Source organism: Nerophis ophidion, linkage group LG07 (genome assembly GCF_033978795.1).
Source record: "Nerophis ophidion isolate RoL-2023_Sa linkage group LG07, RoL_Noph_v1.0, whole genome shotgun sequence".
In the NCBI taxonomy this organism is placed as follows: domain Eukaryota; kingdom Metazoa; phylum Chordata; class Actinopteri; order Syngnathiformes; family Syngnathidae; genus Nerophis; species Nerophis ophidion.
The window spans coordinates 4,156,556-4,170,264 of record NC_084617.1 but is presented as its reverse complement, the minus strand read 5'-3'; the positions used below and the strand labels follow the sequence as shown (position 1 = coordinate 4,170,264).

At 44.4% G+C, this 13,709-nt stretch overlaps 1 protein-coding gene across 1 annotated transcript in view; it reads left to right on the top strand.

Annotated features, from left to right (window-relative positions):
• The first annotated feature begins 7,567 nt into the window (after positions 1-7,567).
• LOC133555812 (protein shisa-8-like) overlaps positions 7,568-13,709 on the top strand; it is a 188,336-nt gene continuing 182,194 nt past the window's right edge. Inside the window, exon 1 of the mRNA XM_061905208.1 lies at positions 7,568-8,734. The gene's annotated coding sequence lies outside the window, so the exon portion shown is untranslated. The remainder of the gene's footprint in view (positions 8,735-13,709) is intronic.

Genomic DNA, 13,709 nt, shown 5'->3' with positions numbered 1-13,709 from the left:
TATGAGGAGGTGTGAACAAGTGATGACATAAATCATGGTCCCAATAACATTGCATCTAATAGACAATGTCTCATTTGCACCCCTGCTGGTCAAAATGAGGGTGGTCCCAAAAAGGAGGGATTTTTTTCAAATTGACTGTGTGTCGCTTTTAAAAGCCAACATATGAAATAACAAGTGTGTGTAAGTATTTGAAGTGCGCCCCCCTCCTCTGGCCAACATATGAAATAACAAGTGTGTGTAAGTATTTGAAGTGCCTCCCCCTCCTCTGGCCAACATATGTAATAACAAGTGTGTGTAAACATTTCAAGTGACCCCCTCTGGCCAACATATGAAATAACAAGTGTGTGTAAGTATTTGAAGTGCGCTCCCCTCCTCTGGCCAACATGTGAAATAACAAGTGTGTGTAAGTATTTGAAGTGCCCCCCCCCTCCTCTGGCCAACATGTGAAATAACAAGTGTGTGTAAGTATTTGAAGTGCCCCCCCCCCTCCTCTGGCCAACATGTGAAATAACAAGTGTGTGTAAGTATTTGAAGTGCCCCCCCCCCCTCTGGCCAACATATGAAATAACAAGTGTCTGTAAGTATTTGAAGTGCCCCCCCCTCCTCTGGCCAACATATGTAATAACAAGTGTGTGTAAACATTTCAAGTGACCCCCTCTGGCCAACATATGTAATAACAAGTGTGTGTAAACATTTCAAGTGACCCCCTCTGGCCAACATATGAAATAACAAGTGTGTGTAAGTATTTGAAGTGCGCCCCCTCCTCTGGCCAACATGTGAAATAACAAGTGTGTGTAAGTATTTGAAGTGCGCCCCCTCCTCTGGCCAACATATGAAATAACAAGTGTGTGTAAGTATTTGAAGTGCGCCCCCTCCTCTGGCCAACATATGAAATAACAAGTGTGTGTAAGTATTTGAAGTGCCACCCCCCCTCCTCTGGCCAACATATGTAATAACAAGTGTGTGTAAACATTTCAAGTGACCCCCTCTGGCCAACATATGAAATAACAAGTGTGTGTAAGTATTTGAAGTGCGCCTCCTCCTTTGGCCAACATATGAAATAACAAGTGTGTGTAAGTATTTGAAGTGCCCCCCCCGCCCCTCCTCTGGCCAACATATGAAATAACAAGTGTGTGTAAGCATTTGAAGTGCGCCCCCTCCTCTGGCCAACATATGAAATAACAAGTGTGTGTAAGTATTTGAAGTGCGCCCCCCCTCCTCTGGCCAACTTATGTAATAACAAGTGTGTGTAAACATTTCAAGTGACCACCTCTGGCCAACATATGAAATAACAAGTGTGTGTAAGTATTTGAAGTGCGCCCCCTCCTCTGGCCAACGTATGAAATAACAAGTGTGTGTAAGTATTTGAAGTGCGCCCCCTCCTCTGGCCAACATATGTAATAACAAGTGTGTGTAAACATTTCAAGTGACCCCCTCTGGCCAACATATGAAATAACAAGTGTGTGTAAGTATTTGAAGTGCACCCCCTCCTCTGGCCAACATATGAAATAACAAGTGTGTGTAAGTATTTGAAGTGTGCCCCCTCCTCTGGCCAACATATGAAATAACAAGTGTGTGTAAGTATTTGAAGTGCGCCCCCTCCTCTGGCCAACATATGAAATAACAAGTGTGTGTAAACATTTCAAGTGACCCCCTCTGGCCAACATATGTAATAACAATTGTGTGTAAACATTTCAAGTGACCTACTCTGGCCAACATATGAAATAACAAGTGTGTGTAAGTATTTGAAGTGCGCCCCCTCCTCTGGCCAACATATGTAATAACAAGTGTGTGTAAGTATTTGAAGTGCCCCCCCCTCCTCTGGCCAACATATGTAATAACAAGTGTGTGTAAACATTTCAAGTGACCCCCTCTGGCCAACATATGAAATAACAAGTGTGTGTAAAAATTTGAAGTGCTCCCCCTCTGGCCAACATGTGAAATAACAAGTGTGTGTAAGTATTTGAAGTGCGCCCCCTCCTCTGGCCAACATATGTAATAACAAGTGTGTGTAAAAATTTGAAGTGCTCTCCCTCTGGCCAACATATGTAATAACAAGTGTGTGTAAACATTTCAAGTGACCCCCTCTGGCCAACATATGAAATAACAAGTGTGTGTAAGTATTTGAAGTGCCCCCCCCCTCCTCTGGCCAACATATGTAATAACAAGTGTGTGTAAACATTTCAAGTGACCCCCTCTGGCCAACATATGAAATAACAAGTGTGTGTAAGTATTTGAAGTGCCCCCCTCTTCTGGCCAATATATGTAATAACAAGTGTGTGTAAACATTTCAAGTGACCCCCTCTGGCCAACATATGAAATAACAAGTGTGTGTAAGTATTTGAAGTGCCCCCCCCCTCCTCTGGCCAACATATGTAATAACAAGTGTGTGTAAATATTTGAAGTGCGCCCCCTCCTCTGGCCAACATATGAAATAACAAGTGTGTGTAAGTATTTGAAGTGCCCCCCTCTTCTGGCCAATATATGTAATAACAAGTGTGTGTAAACATTTCAAGTGACCCCCTCTGGCCAACATATGAAATAACAAGTGTGTGTAAAAATTTGAAGTGCTCCCCCTCTGGCCAACATATGAAATAACAAGTGTGTGTAAGTATTTGAAGTGCGCCCCCCTCCTCTGGCCAACATGTGAAATAACAAGTGTGTGTAAGTATTTGAAGTGCGCCCCCTCCTCTGGCCAACATATGTAATAACAAGTGTGTGTAAACATTTCAAGTGACCCCCTCTGGCCAACATATGAAATAACAAGTGTGTGTAAGTATTTGAAGTGCGCCCCCTCCTCTGGCCAACATATGAAATAACAAGTGTGTGTAAGTATTTGAGGTGCGCCCCCTCCTCTGGCCAACATATCAAATAACAAGTGTGTGTAAGTATTTGAAGTGCCCCCCCCCTCCTCTACCCAACATATGTAATAACAAGTGTGTGTAAACATTTCAAGTGACCCCCTCTGGCCAACATGTGAAATAACAAGTGTGTGTTAGTATTTGAAGTGCGCCCCCTCCTCTGGCCAACATATGTAATAACAAGTGTGTGTAAACATTTCAAGTGACCCCCTCTGGCCAACATATGAAATAACAAGTGTGTGTAAGTATTTGAAGTGCGCCCCCTCCTCTGGCCAACATATGAAATAACAAGTGTGTGTAAACATTTCAAGTGCCCCCCTCTGGCCAACATATGAAATAACAAGTGTGTGTAAGTATTTGAAGTGCCCCCCCCCCCCCCCTCCTCTGGCCAACATATGTAATAACAAGTGTGTGTAAACATTTCAAGTGACCCCCTCTGGCCAACATATGAAATAACAAGTGTGTGTAAGTATTTGAAGTGCCCCCCCCCCATCCTCTGGCCAACATATGTAATAACAAGTGTGTGTAAGTATTTGAAGTGCCCCCCCCTCCTCTGGCCAACATATGTAATAACAAGTGTGTGTAAGTATTTGAAGTGCCCCCCCCCTCCTCTGGCCAACATATGTAATAACAAGTGTGTGTAAACATTTCGAGTGACCCCCTCTGGCCAACATATGTAATAACAAGTGTGTGTAAACATTTCAAGTGACCCCCTCTAGCCAACATATGAAATAACAAGTGTGTGTAAGTATTTGAAGTGCCCCCCCCCCCCCTCCTCTGGCCAACATGTGAAATAACAAGTGTGTGTAAGTATTTGAAGTGCCCCCCCTCCTCTGGCCAACATATGAAATAACAAGTGTGTGTAAGTATTTGAAGTGCGCCCCCTCCTCTGGCCAACATGTGAAATAACAAGTGTGTGTAAATATTTGAAGTGCGCCCCCTCCTCTGGCCAACATATGAAATAACAAGTGTGTGTAAGTATTTGAAGTGCGCCCCCTCCTCTGGCCAACATATGTAATAACAAGTGTGTGTAAACATTTCAAGTGACCCCCTCTGGCCAACATATGAAATAACAAGTGTGTGTAAGAAATTAAAATATGGACACAATTCAATTTTTTGGGGCCAAAATTTTCACACCTATGGATCATGTTTTGTTTTGTCATGCTATGTTTTGATTTTGGACATTCAGTCACGTTTTGCACTTCCTGGTTTTGTTTGTTTCCATGCCAACCTATTAGTTTCCACCTGGTCCCCTTAAGTCAGCCTCTCACACCTGTTTTCTATTACCACAGCCAAGTACTTAAGTCATTTGCTTTGCGTTCATCAGTCTGGGAACTTTGCCTTTTGTAGATGCCCGCATATTTTGACCACGACCACGCACCCCTCATGCCTTGCCACGCTGCTACTTTATTTTGACTACACCACGTAAGCCTTTTGTATTTTTTGCCACAGTGCTAATTTTTGGTTTATTGAGTATCGTTGATAGTATCTTTTGTCTATTCATTATCATTAATGCCAATCGAGCAAGTGTTATTGTTTATATTTTTGTAGCCAAGTTCTGTACCTCATTATGAGCGCCCTTAGTTTGTTTATTTTTTATTATAGTGTTTAAATAAACAAATATGTACCTGAACTCATGCCTGGCTCGTCGAAGAAGCAAAACAAATCCACGCCACAGTCCTGACAAAAATGAATTAAAACAAATAAATAAATATGTATATAGAGACAAATATATATATATAATTAATGTTGTAAATCAGGGGCAGGGAACCTGTGGCTCGCGAGCCAGATGTGGCTCTTTTGATGACTGCATCTGGCTCTCGGATAAATCCGAACTGACATTGCTTTACACGATAAGTAATGAATAATTCCACTTGTAATCACAGTCTTAAAAATAACGTTCAAAATATAAAACATTCTCATGCATTTTTAATCCATCCATCCGTTTTTCCCACCGCACCTGTTCAAGAAGTTGCGTTAATGGTAAGAAGTTATTTATTTGTTATTGGTTAGTGTGTGTGGGTCTTGCCCTCCTGGGGGTTCTTCAGACCTGTTTCAGGGTTACATTAGTATTTTATTTTTCGATAAGTCTATTAGTTGCTTTCTAGCAATCATCTTTTTCTCTTTCGTTCTCGCTCGCGCTCTGGCTCCAGCCCCGACCCCGTCTCTCCTCCTGGCCGCTGCTTATAACGAAGCGACAGGTGATTAGATAAAAAGGCCCAGGTGGGCCCTCTACGCACCTGTCGCTGATTTCGAGGCCGATCCTGGCAACACCCCGCTTCGCTGCAGGCCCGCAGGCCACTCACCCTCCACAGTTAGCTTCAGAATAACTGTTGCGATCTGCTGCTCAGATCTTCACATGTTTGTTTTTTTCATTCTCAGTCTGACCCGTTTATTTCCTGTTTTTGTCCATCACTATGGTTACACATCAGTCCACCTGTTAGTCTCGCCCCGCACACCAGCTACTAATTTTCACCCTCCTATTTAAGCTCACCTTTTCTGTTCACTAATTCTCGGATCCTAAATTGCCCACGCGCAACAATGACGACTCTCATCATTCTATGTATGTATTTTCTCGCTAGCTCTCATGCTAAGCCACTTTATTTTCCAGCTTTCATGCTGAATGTTTTTTGTTTACTCTTTTGTGTCCTCGTACCAAGTTTTAGTTTTCCTTGTGTTTTATCCTAGCTTTCACGCTAGCGTCTTTTGTTTACCTTTTCTTTTTACACCAGTGTTTTTGTTCATAGCCTTTTATTATTAAATAAATACCCTTTAACTTACCTTGTTGTGTTCATCGCTTCGACGCATCACTGGAAAAACCACACCGGCATCACCATGCCGAAGAAGAGTCTTCACAATAACGATGTTATTACAAAGAATAAGAGACCTATTATACAATAGAAATGTTGGTCTTACTTAAAAATGCATGTGTTTAGTTGTTTTCAGTGTTAGAACAAATATCCATCCATCCATCCATCATCTTCCGCTTATCCGAGGTCGGGTCGCGGGGGCAACAGCCTAAGCAGGGAAACCCAGACTTCCCTCTCCCCAGCCACTTCGTCTAGCTCTTCCCGGGGGATCCCGAGGCGTTCCCAGGCCAGCCGTCGTGCGGGTTCCATGGACCACCAAGGAAGGACAGCGCAGTGTACCGGCTGGACGTGCCCTAAACACCTCCCTAGGGAGGCGTTCGGGTGGCATCCTGACCAGATGCCCGAACCACCTCATCTGGCTCCTCTCGATGTGGAGGAGCAGCGGCTTTACTTTGAGTTCCTCCCGGATGGCAGAGCTTCTCACCCTATCTCTAAGGGAGAGACCCAAACTCATTTGGGCCGCTTGTACCCGTAATCTTATCCTTTCGGTCATGACCCAAAGCTCATGACCATAGGTGAGGATGGGAACGTAGATCGACCGGTAAATTGAGAGCTTTGCCTTCCGGCTCAGCTCCTTCTTCACCACAACGGATCGGTACAACGTCCGCATTACTGAAGACGCCGCACCGATCCGCCTGTCGATCTCACGATCCACTCTTCCCTCACTCGTGAACAAGACTCCTAGGTACTTGAACTCCTCCACTTGGGGCAGGGTCTCCTCCCCAACCCGGAGATGGCACTCCACCCTTTTCCGGGCGAGAACCATGGACTCTGACTTGGAGGTGCTGATTCTCATTCCGGTCGCTTCACACTCGGCTGCGAACCGATCCAGCGAGAGCTGAAGATCCCGGTCAGATGAAGCCATCAGGACCACATCATCTGCAAAAAGCAGAGACCTAATCCTGCGGTTACCAAACCGGAACAAACTAGAACAAATATTATATTTCAATCAATCAATCAATGTTTACTTATATAGCCCTAAATCACTAGTGTCTCAAAGGGCTGCACAAACCACTACGACATCCTCGGTAGGCCCACATAAGGGCAAGGAAAACTCAGACCCAGTGGGACGTCGGTGACAATGATGACTATGAGAACATGATACTGTGAAAGATCAATCCATAATGGATCCAACACAGTCGCGAGAGTCCAGTCCAGAGCGGATCCAACACAGCAGCGAGAGTCCCGTTCACAGCGGAGCCAGCAGGAAACCATCCCAAGAGGAGGCTGATCAGCAGCGCAGAGATGTCCCCAGCCGATACACAGGCGAGCAGTACATGGCCGCCGGATCGGACCGGACTCCCTCCACAAAGGAGAGTGGGACATAGAAGAAAAAGAAAAGAAACGGCAGATCAACTGGTCTAAAAAGGGAGTCTATTTAAAGGCTAGAGCATACAAATGAGTTTTAAGGTGAGACTTAAATGCTTCTACTGAGGTAGCATCTCGAACTGTTACCGGGAGGGCATTCCAGAGTACTGGAGCCCGAAATGAAAAAGCTCTACAGCCCGCAGACTTTTTTTGGGCTTTGGGGATCACTAATAAGCCGGAGTCCTTTGAACGCAGATTTCTTGCCGGGACATATGGTACAATACAATATTTGGCTTCTTGGCTCTCTCATCCATAAAGGTTCCCGACCCCTGTTGTAAATACACATCTTTATGTATCTAGAAAGAGTGGTCCTAAAGAGGTAGGCATTTTTTGGAGGTCTCCAGAAGGTCACAAATACAAGAGTGTGTATGTGTGTGTGTGTGTAGAGAGAGAGTAGGGGGAGGAGTGTGAGCGAGCGAGAGGGAGGAGTGTGTGAGACATTGTCATCCATTCCTGTTGGAGAACGGCAGCGAGCGGCAGTGCGAGCATCGCCAAGTGACGGGATATACAAACGCTTGGACGTGAGCGGGATCAAACCTGGACAACGGGATAACGGAGTGAAGAAGATCTGCAAAAGGAGGAGGAATGGAATGACAAAACAAAAGCAAAAGCAAAAGCACCGTGTTGCTTTTGGGGCTTCCCACCGTCTCACCACTTCTGTCTGGAGCGTCCCACAGTGAAAACACATATATGTGATATATATATACAACTCCTATACATATATATCAAATTATGCCTGTTTTCAAAGAAGCTGCGGCCGGCCAGGGAGAAAATTGAGTTTAATTATTGGAATATTCAATATTCTGCATATTGCATCATTTCTTTTGTTCAGGTAGAAGAAGAGGGGGAAAAAAAAAAGCATGATGTGAAACGGACGCAGCCCCCCCTCATAAAAAGAGGCTTCTTTGAAAACAGGACATGTTGTGATGGCAGCAGTGCCGCCGCATCTCCCGCTGGCCTCGTCAACAACAACAACAACAAAGCTTTCTGATTCTGACCCAAACTTCAGCCAAAGTGCAAGAGAGAGCGACTCTCTCTTGTCCTCACGCTGACATTTTGCACAAAAAAAAAAGAAAAGAGCCACACGGGTGAGGTACGTTTTTTTTTTATTTTCTAAATGAATAGTTCATGAGTCGGTAATTCCATCCGGCATCACAACATCTCCTCCCCCAAGTACAGATAATAGGAGTTCTGTGGTAATGAGCAGGGGTCAAAGCTGCGAAAAGCCACTTGTCTGAAAGAAAAGGGAAATAGATGCTTCCGGAGAGTCGTCGTCGTCGTCTTGGTAGGATTACAGCCCGTGGTTTTCTTTTGAAGGACGAGCCCTGTTCACCTGTAGGTCTGCAAAGGAAACTACTGTGAGGAGATGCCCACCACCAAGATAAAAGAGGGCGCCCTGGTGCAGTGATATTGTGGTGTGAGCAGCATGTCCCAGGACTGAGGAGCCCTCCCAAGATGGGCGCTCGCCACTCTGTGAATTGCCGAAGAGTCTCCCTGCTTCTTTGGCGTGTCGTGTGACTTCCACGTACTCGCCGGCCGGACTCTTGGTTTATTCGCCCCCGACTGGATACGCACAACGCCAGGATTGGGATTTGTTTACAACCGCCGGATTCCCCCCCTGAGGCTTTGTGAAAGGTGACCTTTTTCCACTTACTTACCACATGCAGCCCTGGGTAAAAGTTTGCATACACTTGTGACTGTCTTGAGTTTCCAATTTGATTGATTGAAACTTTTATTAGTAGATTGCATTCCGTACAATTGACCACTAAATGGTAACACCCTGTGACGGACTCAAGCCGTGGTGCGGGTTCCATGGACCACCAAGGAAGGACATCGTAGACTTACTTAAATGACCGCCATAACCACAACACCGGGGGGAGCTCCACAAACCACGTTAAACCCAGATTCCGATCTAACAAATGTCTTAACTCATCAATGTGGAATGCACTCCCAACAGGTATAAAAGTAAGTGCATCTCTATATTCCTTCAAAACTGCTCTAAAACAACACCTCCAGGCAACTTCAACCCTTTACTAATACCCTCCTCCATTCACATCCCATGTCCCCGGATTATAAATAACCTAATGTAAACAATCAAATGTAATTCTAATGTATATACTTGTTCTTATGCTATCTGAACTCACTATGTTCTCTGCTCTGCTGCACATAAAGTGGGGCAAAAAAGTATTTAGTCAGCCAGCGATTGTGCAAGTTGTCCCACTTAAAAATAATGACAGAGGTCTGTAATTTTCATCATAGGTACACTTCAACTGTGAGAGACAGACTGTGAAAAAAAATCCGGGAATTCACATTGTAGGAATTTTAAAGAATTTATTCATAAATTATGGTGGAAAATAAGTATTTGGTCAACCATTCAAAGGTTTTGGCTCAAAATCTCACGATACATGGCCCCATTCATTCTTTCCTTAACACGGATCAATGGTCCTGTCCCCTTAGCAGAAAAACAGCCCCAAAGCATGATGTTCCCACCCCCATGCTTCACAGTAGGTATGGTGTTCTTGGGATACAACTCAGTATTATTCTTCCTCCAAACACGAGGAGTTGAGTTTATACCAAAACTTTCTATTTTGGTTTCATCTGACCGCATGACATTCTCCCAATCCTCTGCTGTATCATCCATGTGCTCTCTGGCAAACTTCCGATGGGCTTGGACATGCACTGGCTTAAGCAGGGGGACACGTCTGGCACTGCAGGATTTGATTCCCTGTCGGCGTAGTGTGTTACTGATGGTAACCTTTGTTACTTTGGTCCCAGCTCTCTGCTAGGTCATTCACCAGGTCCCCCCGTGTGGTCCTGGGATTTTGCTCACCGCTCTAAATAACCTAATGTAAATAACGAAATGTAATTCTAATGTATATACTTGTTCTTATGCTATCTGAACTCACTATGTTCTCTGCTCTGATGCACACACAGTGGGGCAAAAAAGCATTTAGTCAGCCAGCGATTGTGCAAGTTCTCCCACTTAAAATGATGACAGAGGTCTGTAATTTTCATCCTAGGTACACTTCAACTGTGAGAGACAGAATGTTAAAAAAAAAATCCGGGAATTCACATTGTAGGAATTTTAAAGAATTTATTTGTAAATTATGGTGGAAAATAAGTATTTGGTCAACCATTCAAAGGTTTTGGCTCCAAATCTCACGATACATGGCCCTATTCATTATTTCCTTAACACAGATTAATCGTCCTGTCCCCTTAGCAGAAAAACAGCCCCAAAGCATGATGTTTCCACCCCCATGCATCACAGTAGGTATGGTGTTCTTGGGATGCAACTCAGTATTATTCTCCCTCCAAACACGACCAGTTGAGTTTATACCAAAAAGTTCTATTTTGGTTTCATCTGACCACATGACATTCTCCCAATCCTCTGCTGTATCATCCATGTGCTCCCTGGCAAACTTCAGATGGGCTTGGACATGCACTGGCTTAAGCAGGGGGACACGTCTGGCACTGCAGGATTTGATTCCCTGTCGGCGTAGTGTGTTACTGATGGTAACCTTTGTTACTTTGGTCCCAGCTCTCTGCAGGTCATTCACCAGGTCCCCCCGTGTGGTCCTGGGATTTTGCTCACCGTTCTAAATAACCTAATGTAAATAACGAAATGTAATTCTAATGTATATACTTGTTCTTATGCTATCTGAACTCACTATGTTCTCTGCTGGCTGTACATACAGTGGGGCAAAAAAGTATTTAGTCAGCCACCGATTGTGCAAGTTTTCTCACTTAAAATGATGACAGAGGTCTGTAATTTTCATCATAGGTACACTTCAACTGTGAGAGACAGAATGTGGAAAAAAAATCCAGGAATTCACATTGTAGGAATTTTAAAGAATTTATTAGTAAATTATGGTGGAAAATAAGTATTTGGTCAACCATTCAAAGGTTTTGGCTCCAAATCTCACGATACATGGCCCCATTCATTCTTTCCTTAACACGGATCAATCGTCCTGTCCCCTTAGCAGAAAAACAGCCCCAAAGCATGATGTTTCCACCCCCATGCTTCACAGTAGGTATGGTGTTCTTGGGATACAACTCAGTATTATTCTCCCTCCAAACACGACCAGTTGAGTTTATACCAAAAAGTTCTATTTTGGTTTCATCTGACCACATGACATTCTCCCAATCCTCTGCTGTATCATCCATGTGCTCCCTGGCAAACTTCCGATGGGCTTGGACATGCACTGGCTTAAGCAGGGGGACACGTCCGGCACTGCAGGATTTGATTCCCTGTCGGCGTAGTGTGTTACTGATGGTAACCTTTGTTACTTTGGTCCCAGCTCTCTGCGGGTCATTCACAAGGTCCCCCCGTGTGGTCCTGGGATTTTGCTCACCGTTTCTAAATAACCTAATGTAAATAATCAAATGTAATTCTAATGTATATACTTGTTCTTATGCTATCTATTGGGGTTTTACCATTTAGTGGTCAATTGTACGGAATATGTACTGAACTGTGTAATCTACTGATAAAAGTATCAATCAATCAATCAATCAAAAGACTTCTTTATTTTTTTAAATAAATCTTAGTGCAGGTCGGGTTGCTTTTCAGCTCCTTCCTTCTCCACTGCTCGCTTTTCGGTCCGCTCTTTAGTTTTGCCGCGTCTTCGTTTGCCTCTTGCTCTCCGTCTTTTGCTGCAGACTCTCCGACTCCTCCTGCCCCGTTCTCTCCTCCTTCTCCCCTTTTATACATCGATAGGAGATACCTTAATTGTACACACCTAATCTCGCTTGTGGCGTCGCTCCCGGCACACCCCGCCTCGCCGCTCGCTCGCATTCTCCGCCTCCTCGCCGCCATCTTATATATTTATATTTAAAAATATATGTAAATAGGTGCAGTTCAGCTAATTCGGTTGGTTTTCCTACCATGGACTTGTTTCTTCAGCATTGTCCACGCGTTTAAGTCAGGACTTTGGGTAGGCCATTCTAAAACCTTCATTCTAGCCTGATGTAGCCATTCCTTTACCACTTTTGATCGTGTTTTTGGGGTCATTGTCCTGTTGGAACACCCAACTGCGCCCAAGACCATACTTGCCAACTTTGAGACCTCCGAATTCAGGAGATTGGGGGATGGGGTACGGTTGAGGTGGGTGGTGGGGGCCCGGGGTTTGGTGGTAGCATGGGTGTATATTGTAGCGTCCAAAGAGTTATTTCTGCAAGGGATTCTGGGTATTTATTCGGTTGTGTTTATGTTGTGTTACGGTGCGGATGTTCTCACAAAATTTTTGTTTGGTGTGGGTTCACAGTGTGGCGCATATTTGTAACAGTGTTAAAGTTGTTTATACGGCCACCCTCAGTGTGACCTGTATGGCTGTTGACCAAGTATGCCTTGCATTCACTTACATGTGTGTAAAAGCTGCATATATTATGTGACTGGCGGTGGAGATCGGGAGAAATTCAGGAGAATGGTTGCCCCGGGAGATTTTCGGGGGGGGGGGGGACAATGAAGCTAGGGAGTCTCCTGGGAAAATCGGGAGGGTTGGCAAGTATGCCAAAGACCCAACCCCCGAGCTGAGGATTTTAGCTTGTCCTGAAGGATTTGGAGGCAATCCTCCTTTTTCATTGTCCCATTTACTCTCTGTAAAGCAGCAGTTCCATTGGCAGCAAAACAGGCCCAGAGCATAATACTAACACCACCATGCTTGACGGTAGGTATGGTGTTACTAGGATTAAAGGCCTAGTAACACCATACCTAGGCCTAATACTAACACCACCATGCTTGACGGTAGGTGTGGTGTTACTAGGATTAAAGGCCTAGTAACACCATACCTAGGCCTAATACTAACACCACCATGCTTGACGGTAGGTATGGTGTTACTAGGATTAAAGGCCTCACCTTTTCTCCCCCAAATATATAGCTGAGTATCAATCAATCAATCAATGTTTATTTATGTAGCCCTAAATCACAAGTGTCTCAAAGGGCTGCACAAGCCACAACAACATCCGCGGTTCAGCGCCCACCTAAGGGCAAGGAAAAACTCACAGCCCAGTAAGACTTTGATAAAAATGAGTATAAGAAACCTTGGAGAGGACCGCAAATGTGGGTAACAGCCCACCTACCCCCTCTAGGGGAGACCGGAGGCAATGGAGGTCAAGTGGGTCTGACATAATGTGACACTCCAGTCCATCGTGGATCTAACATAATAGTGGGAGTCCAGTCCATAGTGGATCTAACATAATAGTGTTAGAGTCCAGTCCATAGTGGATCTAACATAATAGTGATAGTCCACTCCATAGTGGATCTAACATAATAGTGAGAGTCCAGTCCATAGTGGATCCAACATAATAGTGAGAGTCCAGTCCATAGTGGATCTAACATAATAGTGAGAGTCCAGTCCATAGTGGATCTAACATAATAGTGTGAGAGTCCAGTCCATAGTGGATCTAACATAATAGTGTGAGAGTCCAGTCCATAGTGGATCTAACATAATAGTGAGAGTCCAGTCCATAGTGGATGTAACATAATAGTGTGAGAGTCCAGTCCATAGTGGATCTAACGTAATAGTGTGAGAGTCCAGTCCATAGTGGATTTAACATAATAGTTAGAGAGTACAGTCCATAGTGGATCTAACATAATAGTATGAGAGTCCAGTCC